This window comes from Talpa occidentalis, unplaced genomic scaffold, assembly GCF_014898055.3.
Source record: "Talpa occidentalis isolate TD23 unplaced genomic scaffold, MPIMG_talOcc4v2.1 talOcc4.8, whole genome shotgun sequence".
Lineage (NCBI taxonomy): Eukaryota > Metazoa > Chordata > Mammalia > Eulipotyphla > Talpidae > Talpa > Talpa occidentalis.
The window spans coordinates 96,103,728-96,117,255 of NW_023605194.1; the positions used below are offsets into that span (position 1 = coordinate 96,103,728).

The window sequence follows — 13,528 nt, forward strand, 5'->3', positions numbered from 1 at the left end:
ATGGAAAACAGGACAGACTGGATGAGAGGAAACTGTTCAGGGGGTTGTGTGTGTGCTATCTATAGGCATTTTTAACAAACTCACTGTGTCTTGCTAGTGTAATTAAAAAAAAAATCTCTTGGTGTTTTCTTGCATCTTCATACTGCTTTGCTGCTCACCTAGAATCTTACAGTGCTTGTTCAAAAAGGTTCAAGTCATGCTGGCATCCTAAGAGCTGGAGATTAATATTAAATCAGGGGTTGGTTTGCATGTAGAGATGAAGAGATGTTCTTGTCCAAATTTGGCAGTCACTTAGATGTTGAAGTCCCAATGTTTCAAACTCAGTTCAAAACCCTTTGGTGTGTTTTGAGTTTGGCTCTTGGCAAAGCATGATTTCCTGTTTCTAAGAAAAAAGACTCATGAGAGAGCCTCAATAAAGCTTCTTGGACATCAAAACAACATTTTGATGAATTAATTGTAAATGAATCAGAAACATATGGATTCATTCTCTTGAGACACACATGTGCTTAAAAAAAAAGGATGGAGTTGTTGAGGGCTAAATGTGTTTTGGGTTGCATCAAATAAAAAATGCTTAAGGGGAAAAAAAGAGCAAAAAGAATAAACTAGAATCTCTGCCTTGTCTTTAAATAGACAGGTCCATTTACAATTTTATTTACTGCCACCTATTGTTGTTCCAGAAGAAATTCAGCAGTCATGAGTAATCACAACCAGCCAGCTTGGAAGATTACACCATTACATACTTGTCAGTCATAGTGGCTTGAGATCTTAAGCAAGGCATTTGAGAGTTAGGAAATAACAGGTCTTGTTTTCATGCCATTAACATAATTCCAGTCAGGCTATTTGATGAGGATTGTTGTCACTTATGAATAAACTTGTAGATCTACTCACATTTTATTGAATAGTCTTTTTTCCTCTTATATGTAATGAATGACATATAGCAGTTTTTTTTAAATCTTAAAAATGAATGTACAGTGAGTTACCACTTCACATATATTAAGATGGCTACTTCACAAAAAAGGAAACAAGGCTTGGTGAGGATATAGAGAAATGGAAATTCTTGTGTACTTCTTGTGGGATGTAAAATGATACACTTTCAATGCAAAATAATATGGCAGTTTTTCAAAAATTAGAACATAATTATTATATAATGTAGCAATTCCATATAATCTGTACATCAAAGTTACATAGGTAAAATGCTATAACTTTTTCTAATTATAAACTTAATTATTTAACTGCAAAAAAATCCACAATTTTGAGCAAAAAAAAATATAACTAAGGCAAGCACTTGAAAAGCATTCTTATTCACAATTACCAATAGATGGGAGTAAAACAACTGTCAATTGCAGATGAATGAATAAACAAAATGTGGTATATGTATAACACAATATTTGCCATATTAAAAACAGAAGGGACTCTCTGACCCATGCTACAACATGGATGAATCTTGAGGATGTGATAATCCATAAAATAAGCCACACACACACACAAAAACAAATATGGTATGATTCTACTTTTACAAGCTATCTAAAGTAATCAAATTGCTACATACAGACATTAGTGGGTGGAAATTATTTAATAAGTACAGAGCTTAAATTTTGCAAGATGAAGGGAATTCTGGACATGGATGTTGGAGATGGTTGTACAAATTGTCAATGCTCTTAACACCACTGTCAATATAAACTTCAATTTTAAGTTTATAGACTATATATTTAGATAGTATATATAGTGAGCTTACTACATATGTATATGTAATAAAATATGTATGTCTTACAACATTGAAAAAGAGAACAAACTAAGAAACTATTATTTGAATACTGTAGATCAGCATAGTTCCAAGAATATATGATACCTGTGATCCCAGTGATTTTGTCCTCTGGCTCTGTGAAGTTCAAATTGTGGACTAGATGGATTTGATTATACCTAAAAGATATACTACACACACACACTCACATGTCTTGCACCTTGAATAAAAGTTCAGATATTTCCCAGCACAGCCCCCTGATCCCAAAGACCATGCTTAGTGTTGATTTTTATTGAACTATCACAAACTTAATTTTGTGTTTGCAGAAGAGCATATTTTGCCAATTTTGGTTCCCTTGAGCATGGTCTTGTTGATTTCTGCATAGTATCTAGTAATTTATACCAAGTCTTAAATGAAGTTATCTTCATACAGGGAATAAAAGAGAATATTGTTTGTTGGTTAAGTGTCATGAACATTCTCACTGCTACTTATAGTATGTTACCCTGGATGTTTCTTTCCTACTTATGTTTATAAATATTTTATCCTTATTCAAGAAAAATGGGAAAATATATATAGCATATGGATTATATGATTAATTTATATAAGATTGCATTCCAAAAAGGATTTGAAGTAACTTACAGATAAGAGATGAATAAAGAAATGTAAGTTGGTGGTAGAGTTAAGATTAGTATAAAATATATATGCAATAGAAATTCTATTGTTGGTAGAGGTAAAAAAAAAAATAGTTCTGGCCTTCCTAATCAGTAAAGCAAGGAGGAAAATAGGCATTATAAGATTTACAGAAATGAATCTTGCTCCAATTAGAAAGAGGCCTCTTGAATAAATGCACTAGAAAATTTAGTGTGATTATATTTTATCTTCATTTTTACTTCAGATTGCTCACACACACACACAAAATGTTTAATGTTCCACAGTGGCTGGAACACTATGGCTTACCAAATTTAACAAATGACACTGGAAATCGATACAGCCTATGAATTATTTGTTTTTTGGACTTGTTGAGATCTTTGCTTCTGCCTTTACTCCTACAACTTCGTTTAAGTCTGTTTTCCATTAGTGTCTCTTGGAAAGGAAATAAGGATTGCATTAGAGGAAATAAAATTCAAGTTTGTTGTTTTTTTTTTCTGTTTGTTTACCTGATTCCTTTAAAAAAAAAAAAAAAACAACTTAGTTTTAGTCAGTTCTTATTTCTTTCTGCCTAAAATATTTAGCTTTCAGTCTAAACAGTCACATGACTTTGGGTATCTTCTCTGATACTGATTAGCCACTTGGTAGATTGGCAGAGTTTAAGTTAGCTATGACAAGTACTTAGGCTGAGAAATCTCTGGTTTGTTTATGCCTCTTGTCTGGTCTTTAACAATGCACAAGGAGCGGGGGCTGGATACCTTCCTAGGTCATGCTTAGCTCTTTATTGTATGAGTTGCTTAATGTTTCCACTCAGAGAAGATTAAGTATATGGAAATGTTCTATGGTGTAGTACTATCTTTTAATACTCTCTGTCTTTTATCTCTAGCTAGAAAAAATGTTGATAAAGGATTACTTAAAAGTGCTTCTGAGTTTTTTGGGAGGAGGAGTCCAAGAAAAATGGTTTCTGTAATTAAAAGAATAGGACATTAGTGAGGGGCAGAGGGAAGGAGGTTGGGATGTCATTTTAGGGTGAAAATGACTAGTATATACACTGTGGAATTTGGCAGTCTCCATGGTGTTGGCTTTATTTCCATTCACTTAAAACAAGTGTGTGTGGGAAGGGTTTGCGGGAAAGGGGAATGGAAGAGATGTAGTTTATTTTGGGGTATTGTGTATTAGTCATACTTCATCTGCAAAGCCATCACCTGAAGGAAATATTAGACAGCAATAGACGTCATTCATAAGCAATACGTTTTGTTTCAAGAGAGACTTTATGGATGTGATTAAGCTCTGTTAAATCCTATGCCACTGGGACCGGAAGCGTTCTCATTGTGTGCTCTCACTTGTGAAATGTCATTACTCAGGAAATGCATTAACTCTTCAAACTTTTCTGTCTGAATGCATACTTGCTTTGAAAACTGGGGAAGGTAATAATCTGATCACTCAAGCCTTGATGATTTGGAAATTTAGTTATAAATCATCCAGATGATTGCCTTAATTTTCTGTATCCTTTTTTGGAAAGTAGATACTGTTGCTTTTGCATCCAAAAGCAACTTATTTTTTCATTTAGCTATAATACCTCAAATTAGGTCCATGGTAATTTACTGGTACAACTTGAAGCAATCATTATACACACATTTACAGTAATTATCCACAATGTTTCTTGTGATGGTCTTAATCTAAAACTGGTGGACAGGATTATTTTTAGCGTAACCTCAGTATTTTGCTGGAAGGAATGCAAACGTCTTTATAAAAAGAAAGCACAAATAGCTTTCATCTTAAATCTCTTACATATCTGGGTTAATCTGTACCCAGATAACTTATTGACTACACAGACACACTGGGGAGCAGCTTGAAAGGGTGGGAGCCACAGAGAAGATGCGCAGACTGGGTGTTTTCTTTCCCAAATTTGGCACAAACTGAAAATATTTCAGACTTCATTGACATCTCAAGGGGTCAAATCCACACCTGATTTGATTTTAAAAATTGTAAAAATTTATTTTGAGGAGTATGTCCTAAATAATGCCATTTTGAATTAAATTTTAGTGAGTTGTAATCTTGTTTGGGTATATAAATCTCCATTTTTTATAGGTGTGGGATTACTTTCTAATACTAAATTGGTGCTATTTAAAACTGAGTGTGTTCATAGCTTAGTGAATGAATTAAATGTTAAATGTTAAAGTATTTAAGTTTCCCAACCACCACTCTTAAATTTGGCAAAGATTGCCATGATTCCAGAATCTAAAACTGAAGACAACAGCAAAAGGTAATCAAAATAAGTGAGGCGATATGGGCAACCAAAATGTCAAGAGAAATCACTTAACATATTTTGTAAGGCTAAATATTTTATATGCTCCTTGTTGATCAAAAGAACATGCCAATTTGCTTTGAAAATTTGGTCATACAAAAGTATCTCGAGAGTCATCTTTTTTAGATGCAAAATAGAAAATTGGTGAATGATTTTCTGGATTTCAAATAACAAGTTTTTTCCCAAGCTTTATCACTCTTGAATTTTGAAAGCACAAGATTGGAAACTGATAGCAATTTTTCTTTGCAGTGCCAGGTATAGAACATTTTGGAAAGGCTCATATTTTGACTGTTGTGGAAAGATCTGCCTAAAAAACAAACTGATTTGCAACAATTTGTTGCTCTTTACAACCTACTTAGAAATTTTATTTAGTTTAATTCAAAGTATAGACCAGCTCATTAAAAATAATTGTGGTAAAAGATGCACGACATAAAATTTATTGTCTTAACTATTTTTAAGAGTGCAGGTCATCCACACTGTCGTGCAACCAATCTCCAGAAAAGTTTTTTCTTTTTTTTTTTTTTTAAAGATTTATTCATTTATGCATCCAAGAACTGGGGTATAGGTCAGAGGCATGGGCGGGTGAGAGGATTCACCGGAGACAGAGTGGGGAGCAGAATAGGTGGATCTACTGAAATACACTGCAGAGGGGAGCAGCGGGTGTGACAGGAAAGGTCTGCTATGCCATGTGGATAGTTCCCTGGCCAGGGATCGAACTTGTGCTGCAGTGGCTGCCAATAGTGCAGAGACTCAACCCCTTGTGCCACCCCAAGAGTATCTCAATTTTTACATAGAAATTTTATTCCCCACAAATTGGAAAAGAATTAACTTCAGAGGCAGTCAATATAAAGTATATACTTGATTGTTCATTTAAAATTCTGAGTATAATCTATAGAGAATTCCTTGAATCATCTTTGTATGAATCCTTGAGTGATCAATGCTACGAATTTTTGTGTAATTCATGTAAGGTTTATAGACATTTCCCTCACATTTAACTCATATACAAGAAAAGTTAAAGATAAAAATGAGACTAACTTAAACCTCTGATTTTAAAAGCTGGATTAAGAAATTATACTTGATTCTGCTTTGGCAATCATGGTACAATGAAATAAAAGATTTTCAAACAGTTTAGATACAAATTTCCAGTGAATGAAATGGGTATGTGTTCTGACTTCTCCTTCTTGAAATGTCACTTGAATTTCTTAACACATTGTCTCCCAATTATTGTCCATTCACTAATTTAGTCATAATTCTATGAATCTGTGGAATCTACTCTTTCATACACTTTGTAGATATGGGCATATAGCTGTGAATAACATAAATAGGGTCCTAAACCATACAATGCTTGTGTTTAATTCAAACAATGAACTAATAATTTTCCTCCCCCCCCAAACAATTTTTTTCAATTATAGATAAGTGCTTCAAAAGAAATAAACAGGGCAATATGATAGGTTGGTTTTATTTGATATCCAAATGAAATTCCTGAATAGTTCAAAGAAAGAGCATGATATGATCTGATTTTGACTAGTAAAAATCACTGGCTTTTGAGTGAGGAGAATTTGGAGAATATTAAATGCAGAATCATAGCAACCATTTGGACTGCTGTTTGTTAACATTAGTCTAGATAAGGGGTAATCATGATTTGGACTAGAATCCTAACTTTGAAATGGAAAGAAATATAGCTACTGAGAAAATGTTTTGGAGAGAAGATTTAGAGAAGCAATGGCTAATCCACTCAATTCCTGCCACCACATAAACACCCATAATCACAACATACACATGCTATATATTTATTAATTAGAATTCTTTCAGCATAACTAATGAATGCTCCAACAATAACTGACATTGAATTACTGTAATCAGTACTGAGTCTGCAGGTGCTTAAATGTGTTTTGGTCATTTACATGTCACCTTTATTTTTAATTAATTAATTTTAAAGTCTTTCATAAGAATATTAGGATGCAATTTTGAAATTGGAGTATGGAGAATTCTTATTCTGCCCTTTACTAGCTATGCCACAAACTCTGAGTGTCATTTTCCTCATTTGTATATCATCTGTGATTGAGTGTCATTTTGCCTCATATTGTTAGGAAGATTATGTGAGTTATATACATACTAGCTTAATGTTTTTGTTATGTAGTGCCAAATTGTCCTAAATATTTTGCCTATTTATAATTTTAGTATTATATTAAAAAATCCTGTTTATACAGGGTAGTTATTAAAATACCATGCAAAAATTGGTTGCATTAATTTAATTTGTATCTATTTAACTTTCTAGCAAGCATGAAGTTTTTAATTTCTATGTCAATAGATGATATATATTTTTTCATTTCCGAATTACTTAGACATTTTCCAAAATTTATATTAAGATAGTTTCTTTATATCAGTAAGATTTTAAAAATATATTAACCTTAATAGTTTATATGCTGCTATATCTCCCATTGTTTGTCTTATTGAATTTTTGAGTTTTGACCTAATTTTTATATAGTGAAATATGCATACATTTTGGGAGATAGAAATAGAAATTATGGCATAACACTTTTTTTTTAATATATGGCTCTATGCGGCTTTCTTCTTTATTTTTTTTTTTTTTTTTTTATTGTTGTATTCCCCATACAATTGCAGCCCCCCCATTCTGACCCCAATCCCTCCCCTCCCGCCCCCACCCCCTAAAAGTGTCTCTGGTTCATAGTTTTTTGTTGATTTTGATTTTCACTTTCTTATAGTTATTCGTTTTCCTGGTCCCTTATTTAAGTTTTCTAGATTCCTGCTATGAGTGAGACCATCCGGTATTTTTCTTTTTCTTTTTGGCTTATTTCGCTGAGCATGATCCCTTCCAGCGCCATCCATGTTGCTGCAAATTGCATGTGTTTATCTTTTTTGAATGCTGAGTAATATTCCATGGTATATATGGACCACATCTTCTTGATCCAGTCATCTATTTTTGGGCATTTGGGTTGTTTCCAAAGCTTAGCTATTGTAAACAGTGCTGCTATAAACATAGGGGTGCAGGTGTTCTTTGGAATTGATGTTTCTGTGTCCTTTGGGTAAATACCTAGGAGTGGAATTGCTGGATCATATGGAAGCTCTATGTTTAGTAGGTCCAGAAATCTCCACACAGCTTTCCACAGTGGTTGGACCAGTTTGCACTCCCACCAACAGTGTAGAAGAGTTCCTTTTTCTCCACACCCTCGCCAGCATTTGTTGTTGCTAGTTTTTTTAATATGTGCCATTCTCACTGGTGTAAGATGGTATCTCATGGTAGTTTTGATTTGCATTTCCCTGATGGCAAGTGATGTTGAACATTTTTTCATATGCCTGTTGGCCATTTGCATTTCCTCTTGAGAGAAGTTTCTTTTTAGCTCTTCTGCCCATTTTTTGACTGCTTTCTTCTTTACATGAAATTTCTTTCTGTGATCACTAGCCTGCTCCCTAAATTATCTGAAAATTGTAGATATTTTAGGAATTAAATATAAGGTCAACAGATTAAAGTTAATAATAAAGGTTGAATTTAGAATTAAATGCTTTTAAAATGGAAAAATATTTAGTATTAAATTTTTAGTAGAATGTACATTTTAAGTGTGTGTGTGTTTGTGTGTCTGAGACAGAGAGAGAGACAGAGAAAGAGAGAAAGAGGAGGGAGAGATGGGGGCGTCGAGAGGAGGACTGAGTCCTTCAGTAATTCTAGAGAAGATTTGGAAGCATTCTAGTGTTTAGTACTATGAGTAGAGATGCCCAGCATAAAACATGCCCAGCATGTCTCTGGAGTAGACAGGCACATTACTAAAGCCATCATTGTTCCATCTGGTAAGATAAGCAAGTTCAGTTTCTTCCCTAGGAAGACAACATCTAATTTCTTTGGAGATACACAAGCAGCCAGAATATAACCCAGTCCCCATCCATTAGTGTTGACCAACTCAACCTGGACTCATGGAAATTTCTATTCCTCCCTACCATGTTTACTTTCTCTTCCATTTTATTACCACAGGATGAGTAGGAGGGAAAGTATTTTTTGTTCTTTATTGATGTAACATTGGTGTACAATACTGTATGTGATTTAGGGGAGCAGGTTCACACCTCCTCAAATGTATGTTGCCACACATAACAATCTTTATTGTTTAACTTAAAAATTAAAACTTGCTTTGCTTCATAACTGTGAATATATGAATTCCAGTACAAAGTCTCTCTCATGTAGAGGAAAAATTATCTCCTAGATCCATCTTTGGAACTTAGGAAGTCAGTTCTCAAAAAATGTGATTTCTAAAGCCAAGATTATAGAAAGATTTACAACTATATCTTAAAATTTAATGGCTCCACTATTTTTATGTTTGTTTTCAATTCATCTGGTGTTTATTAAGACTTGTGGAAAAAATAAGGCTATTTTCATATGATTGACTAATTTCTCTAGAGACATTTATTTAAAATTAACCATTTCAGCATTCCTTTAGAATATGATTGCTATAATATTTAAAGTCATATATGAATTGATCTGCTTACTATTATGACAATGGAAGTGCTGTTTTTATTATCATAGGATTATAATGTGTTTTACTTTTTAAAAGAATATTAAATCCACTCTTTCTCCTTTTGTTCTTTATAATATTTTATTGGATGACCACTCCTTTTCAGTTTTTCCAAATGAGTGTAGGACTTCTTAAGGGAAAAAAATTATAAATCTTTTCCAGATGTATTTTTTCCTATCTTTTTAAAATTTGTGCATGAATTTTATGAAGATTGTTATATTTATAGCATTTTTCCATCTGGGAACATTATATATATATGTGTGTATGTGTATAATATTTTACTCTGTGTCCCTAAATTATAGTTATATTGTAAATACTAAGTTCTAAACACTAAATTCTCAATACTATAAAAATAATATATTAATACTATAGTTCTTGCATACTTAGATATTGTAAAGTAATAAAATAATTATGTATTCTTAGATACATTAAAATGTATTAAAATTTGAATTGTCAATGAAATATTGTTTTCTTATAAATTACTTCAGAGTCACTCATAAATTCTAAGACTACTAGATGTCAATCATTTACTTTTATCAGGATATCTTAGTAAATTGTCCTGTTTTTAGTAGAGAACCATTTTCTTTAAATTTATAGATAGGTAATCATATCTACAGAAATATGTTGCTGTTATCTACTTTCCTCATTAATTACCTTGTTTTCTATTTTACTCACGTAGGCAATTATAAGATTTTACAAATAACTATAATAAAAATTATTTTACCTTAAACTTTTGTTGTTTTCTCTAAGACATTTCTCAGTAAGATGGCAGAAGTTCAACATTACAATCTTCAGAAAATGCAAATTAAAATAACAGTGATTTATAACCACACTATTAGGACTGCTTTTATTAAAAAAAAACAAGTGCTGGTGAGGAGGAGGGAAGAAAAGATAAACTTTTTTGAGATATCATCAACAAATAATATTGCATATATTTAAAGTGTACAAACTGGTGATTTGACATATTTCTGCTTTGCAAAATGAGTACACATCCATCTCCTCAGCTTGGTGACGTGTGTGTATGTGTGTGTGTGTATGTGTGTGTGTAGGGGTGTGTGTGTGTGTGTGTGTGTGAAAACAATGTGTACTCTCAAAAAACATCAAGTACATTCAGTGTGTGGAAAACACACTAGAATGCTTCCAAATCTTCTCAAGAATTACTGAGGCACTCAGTTTCTATCTCTCTCTCTCTCTCTTTCACACACACACACACACACACACACACACACACACACACACAATGTGTTATGTACATTCTACTAAAAATTAATACTAAATATTCTTGGTCACTAGTGTTAATGACACATTCATAGAATTACCTTTCTATAGGTATTCTTTAATACTTCTCAATGTGCATTAGAAATTGGTAGTTACATCCATTCACTGATCTACATTGTTTTCACCGTAATAAGCAAGTAGCATTCTTAGAAACATCTTTATGTGCACTTCAGTGCTTCTCTATAACAGAATGAACTTGACATTTTCTTTTTTTTTTTTTTTTTTTTTTTTTTTGAACTTGACATTTTCTAAGAGAATAAACATTGAGTGATTTCACACACACACACACACAGTGGTCACCATGTCCAGAAGAAGGACGTGTAATCATTTCACAAAAGGAATATATCAAATCATCAGTTTGTACATTTTAAATAAATGCAATATTATTTGATGATACCTCAATAAAGCTTAAAAAGATAATTGCTTATATAGCTAAAAAAAGTTTATATAACACCATGAGTGAGAATTTACTACAGAAATAATAATTAAAAACTATTGTGAAGTACTTACAATGAGTACAAGTCTGATCCTACAGAGTCCAGAATTCTATAAACCGAGTTCTATAATCCCATCTGTGCAGATTAGGAAATCATATTTTGAAGAACTAAAAAAAAAACTTAAGTTGTTTGATATTTGGATTCTTATTCTGAAAATAATATTCCATACACTTTCCTTTTGGGATATATATAAACATATTACTTATTATTTGATTACTTATAATCAATTACAGTAACTGATTTTCTTTTTAATTTGGGGGTTACATTTTTGCTCTTCCAAATGTGCATATGTTCTATTTACCCTCCGCCAAACCATCTGTGCCAATACCCTTCTCTACCTCGCTCCCCAACAGTAACTGGTTTTCAATTCGTTTTTCCTTTGAATTCATGCAGTTGGCCAAGGCAATTGCTTAGTGTTAGATTCAGGTTAGTAGCACTTATTTATGATATGTTGAATTATATACATACATGCTTCCATTGCATTGTTTTGTTTTATTTTAGAAGCAAAAGTATATTTCTACTTACGATATTTATCTTCCTACCTCCATTTTTCTGACCACATTCCGATCTGCTAATTCTACTGTAGTATTCAAATTAAACTGCATTTATATCAATAGTATCAACTTCTAAGTTACCTGCCAAATTCAAGGTCAAGTTTAAGTCTTTATATATTATCTTTCAACAGCATTTAAGACAGCAAACCAGTCTTGAAATTCTTTCTTCACTTGCTCCTGAAATAAATTGCTGTCTTGTTCTTTCTACTATCACAGGCTTCCTCTTTGAGTTGCCTTTTCTGCATCAGTTTCCTATTCCTTATGTTTAACTGTTAACTTTCTAAGACTTAGTGTTCAGACTCTTCCTTACACAAATTTACTCTCGCTAGCTAATCTTGCTATCTTTAGGTATCAGGTTTGAGGGTTCTTGCCCATCCTCTCCATGGCAGAAAAATCTCTGCTCTTATTTGTAGTTGGTTTGAGACAGAGAGATGTTATTGTCATTTCTTCAGTGGTAGCACACCTCTGTTTAGTGTTGTGTTATAGGCTCCTAAACCAGATACAGCTATCTGCCCTTCTTCCAGAGGGAGAGAATTTATCTTCCACTTTTCTCAAAAGACAACAATGTGTCCTACAGTTGGAAAGTTTTCCAACTTCTCTCTAAATGTTAGAGAGCTTTTGCTTCTGTGTATCCCCTTGAAGCAATAATTCTTTATCTGTTCACTGAATCTAAAAAGTATGCTACTGTCTTCCAGCACCCCATGGGTTTACTTCTGATGATAGTGTTATATAAATTTTCCAAAAATGTCCTCTGTGTACTAGTTCTACATTGTTTATTTCTTCACAACAGACTGGTACCATTAGCTCAAAAGCTTGTCAGAGCCAAATTCACATTTTTACACATCTGTTTGCTCAAAAATATAGTCCAAATCAGTATGTTTTTTAATGATTTAGAGCCTGCTTGTTTTGCATACCCCATAAAATTGCTCCCGAAATCTGCTACTATAGGTAAGACAAACACTGGGGTTTGTCTGTTACCGTTTAGATTTTTTTATCTAGTTGGTTTTTTTTTTTTTTAATCTAGATGGTTGCCTGTTGTGCAACCATCCCAGGCCTGGTAGGTTCTCTGTGGATTCTAACAGTTTAAAAGAGAATTTTGGAGCCCGAGAAAGTGGTCAGATCACCCATGCTTTTTCCCCACTTGGCAGGTGCTTTATATTACATTTGTGGACCTGGGTAGTTAAAGGTGAAAAGAGCGCATCTCTGGACCAAGGATGGGGCAATAACTACCAATAACAGGCTATTGTTGTAGAAGCCCCAACAATCAGGCTGGAGATTTGGGATACTCTGAGATAAGAGAATATTCTCATTTCTGGAGGTTTGGCAGGTATGCAAGCACATTAATGTCACAGACGTGATCATGAGGCTAAGACCTGTCTCCTTAGGTAGAAGAGCAGTCTTTGCAAGTGGTTAGCATGCTTCTATGACAGTTGTGTCCTCAAAAGAGAGCATAGCTTCTCCACAGAGTGATATGAAGACCCTGACGCATGCAAGAACTGGAGTACAGGCCAGAGGTCCAGGGGTGAGAGGACTTACCGGAGACAGAGTGGGGAACAGAACAGGCAGATTGACCGAAATGCACTGCTGAGGGGAGGCAGAAGGCGAGTCAGGAGAGGTCTGCTGCACCATGTGGGTTTGATCCCCTGGCCAGGGATCAAACTAGTGCTTGCAGTGACTGCAGATAGCTTCATAGGTTGCATCTTAACCTGCCCCCCTCCACCCCCCACCATGAGGGAGGCCCTCCTGCCCATTTTTAGATTGGATTTTTTAATTTTTTTGTTGGGTTATTGTGAGCTCTTTTTAGATCTTCCATATCAGTCCCTGATCAATATGTTGTGCAAATATTTACTCCCATTCGGTAGAATGTTTCCTTGTTTTGGTCACTGTCTCTTCTGCTGCACAAAAATTTATTTTTTGGTTTGATGTAGTCCCACTGTTTATCTTTTCCTTTGTTTTCCTTGCTTCTGCAAGTGAGTCTT

The 13,528-nt window shown here is 33.8% G+C and overlaps 1 protein-coding gene across 1 annotated transcript in view; it reads left to right on the top strand.

Annotated features, from left to right (window-relative positions):
* The window catches only part of ADAM28 (ADAM metallopeptidase domain 28), a 312,744-nt gene that overhangs the window by 94,832 nt on the left and 204,384 nt on the right, over window positions 1-13,528 (top strand). The gene's annotated exons all lie outside the window — the stretch shown is intronic.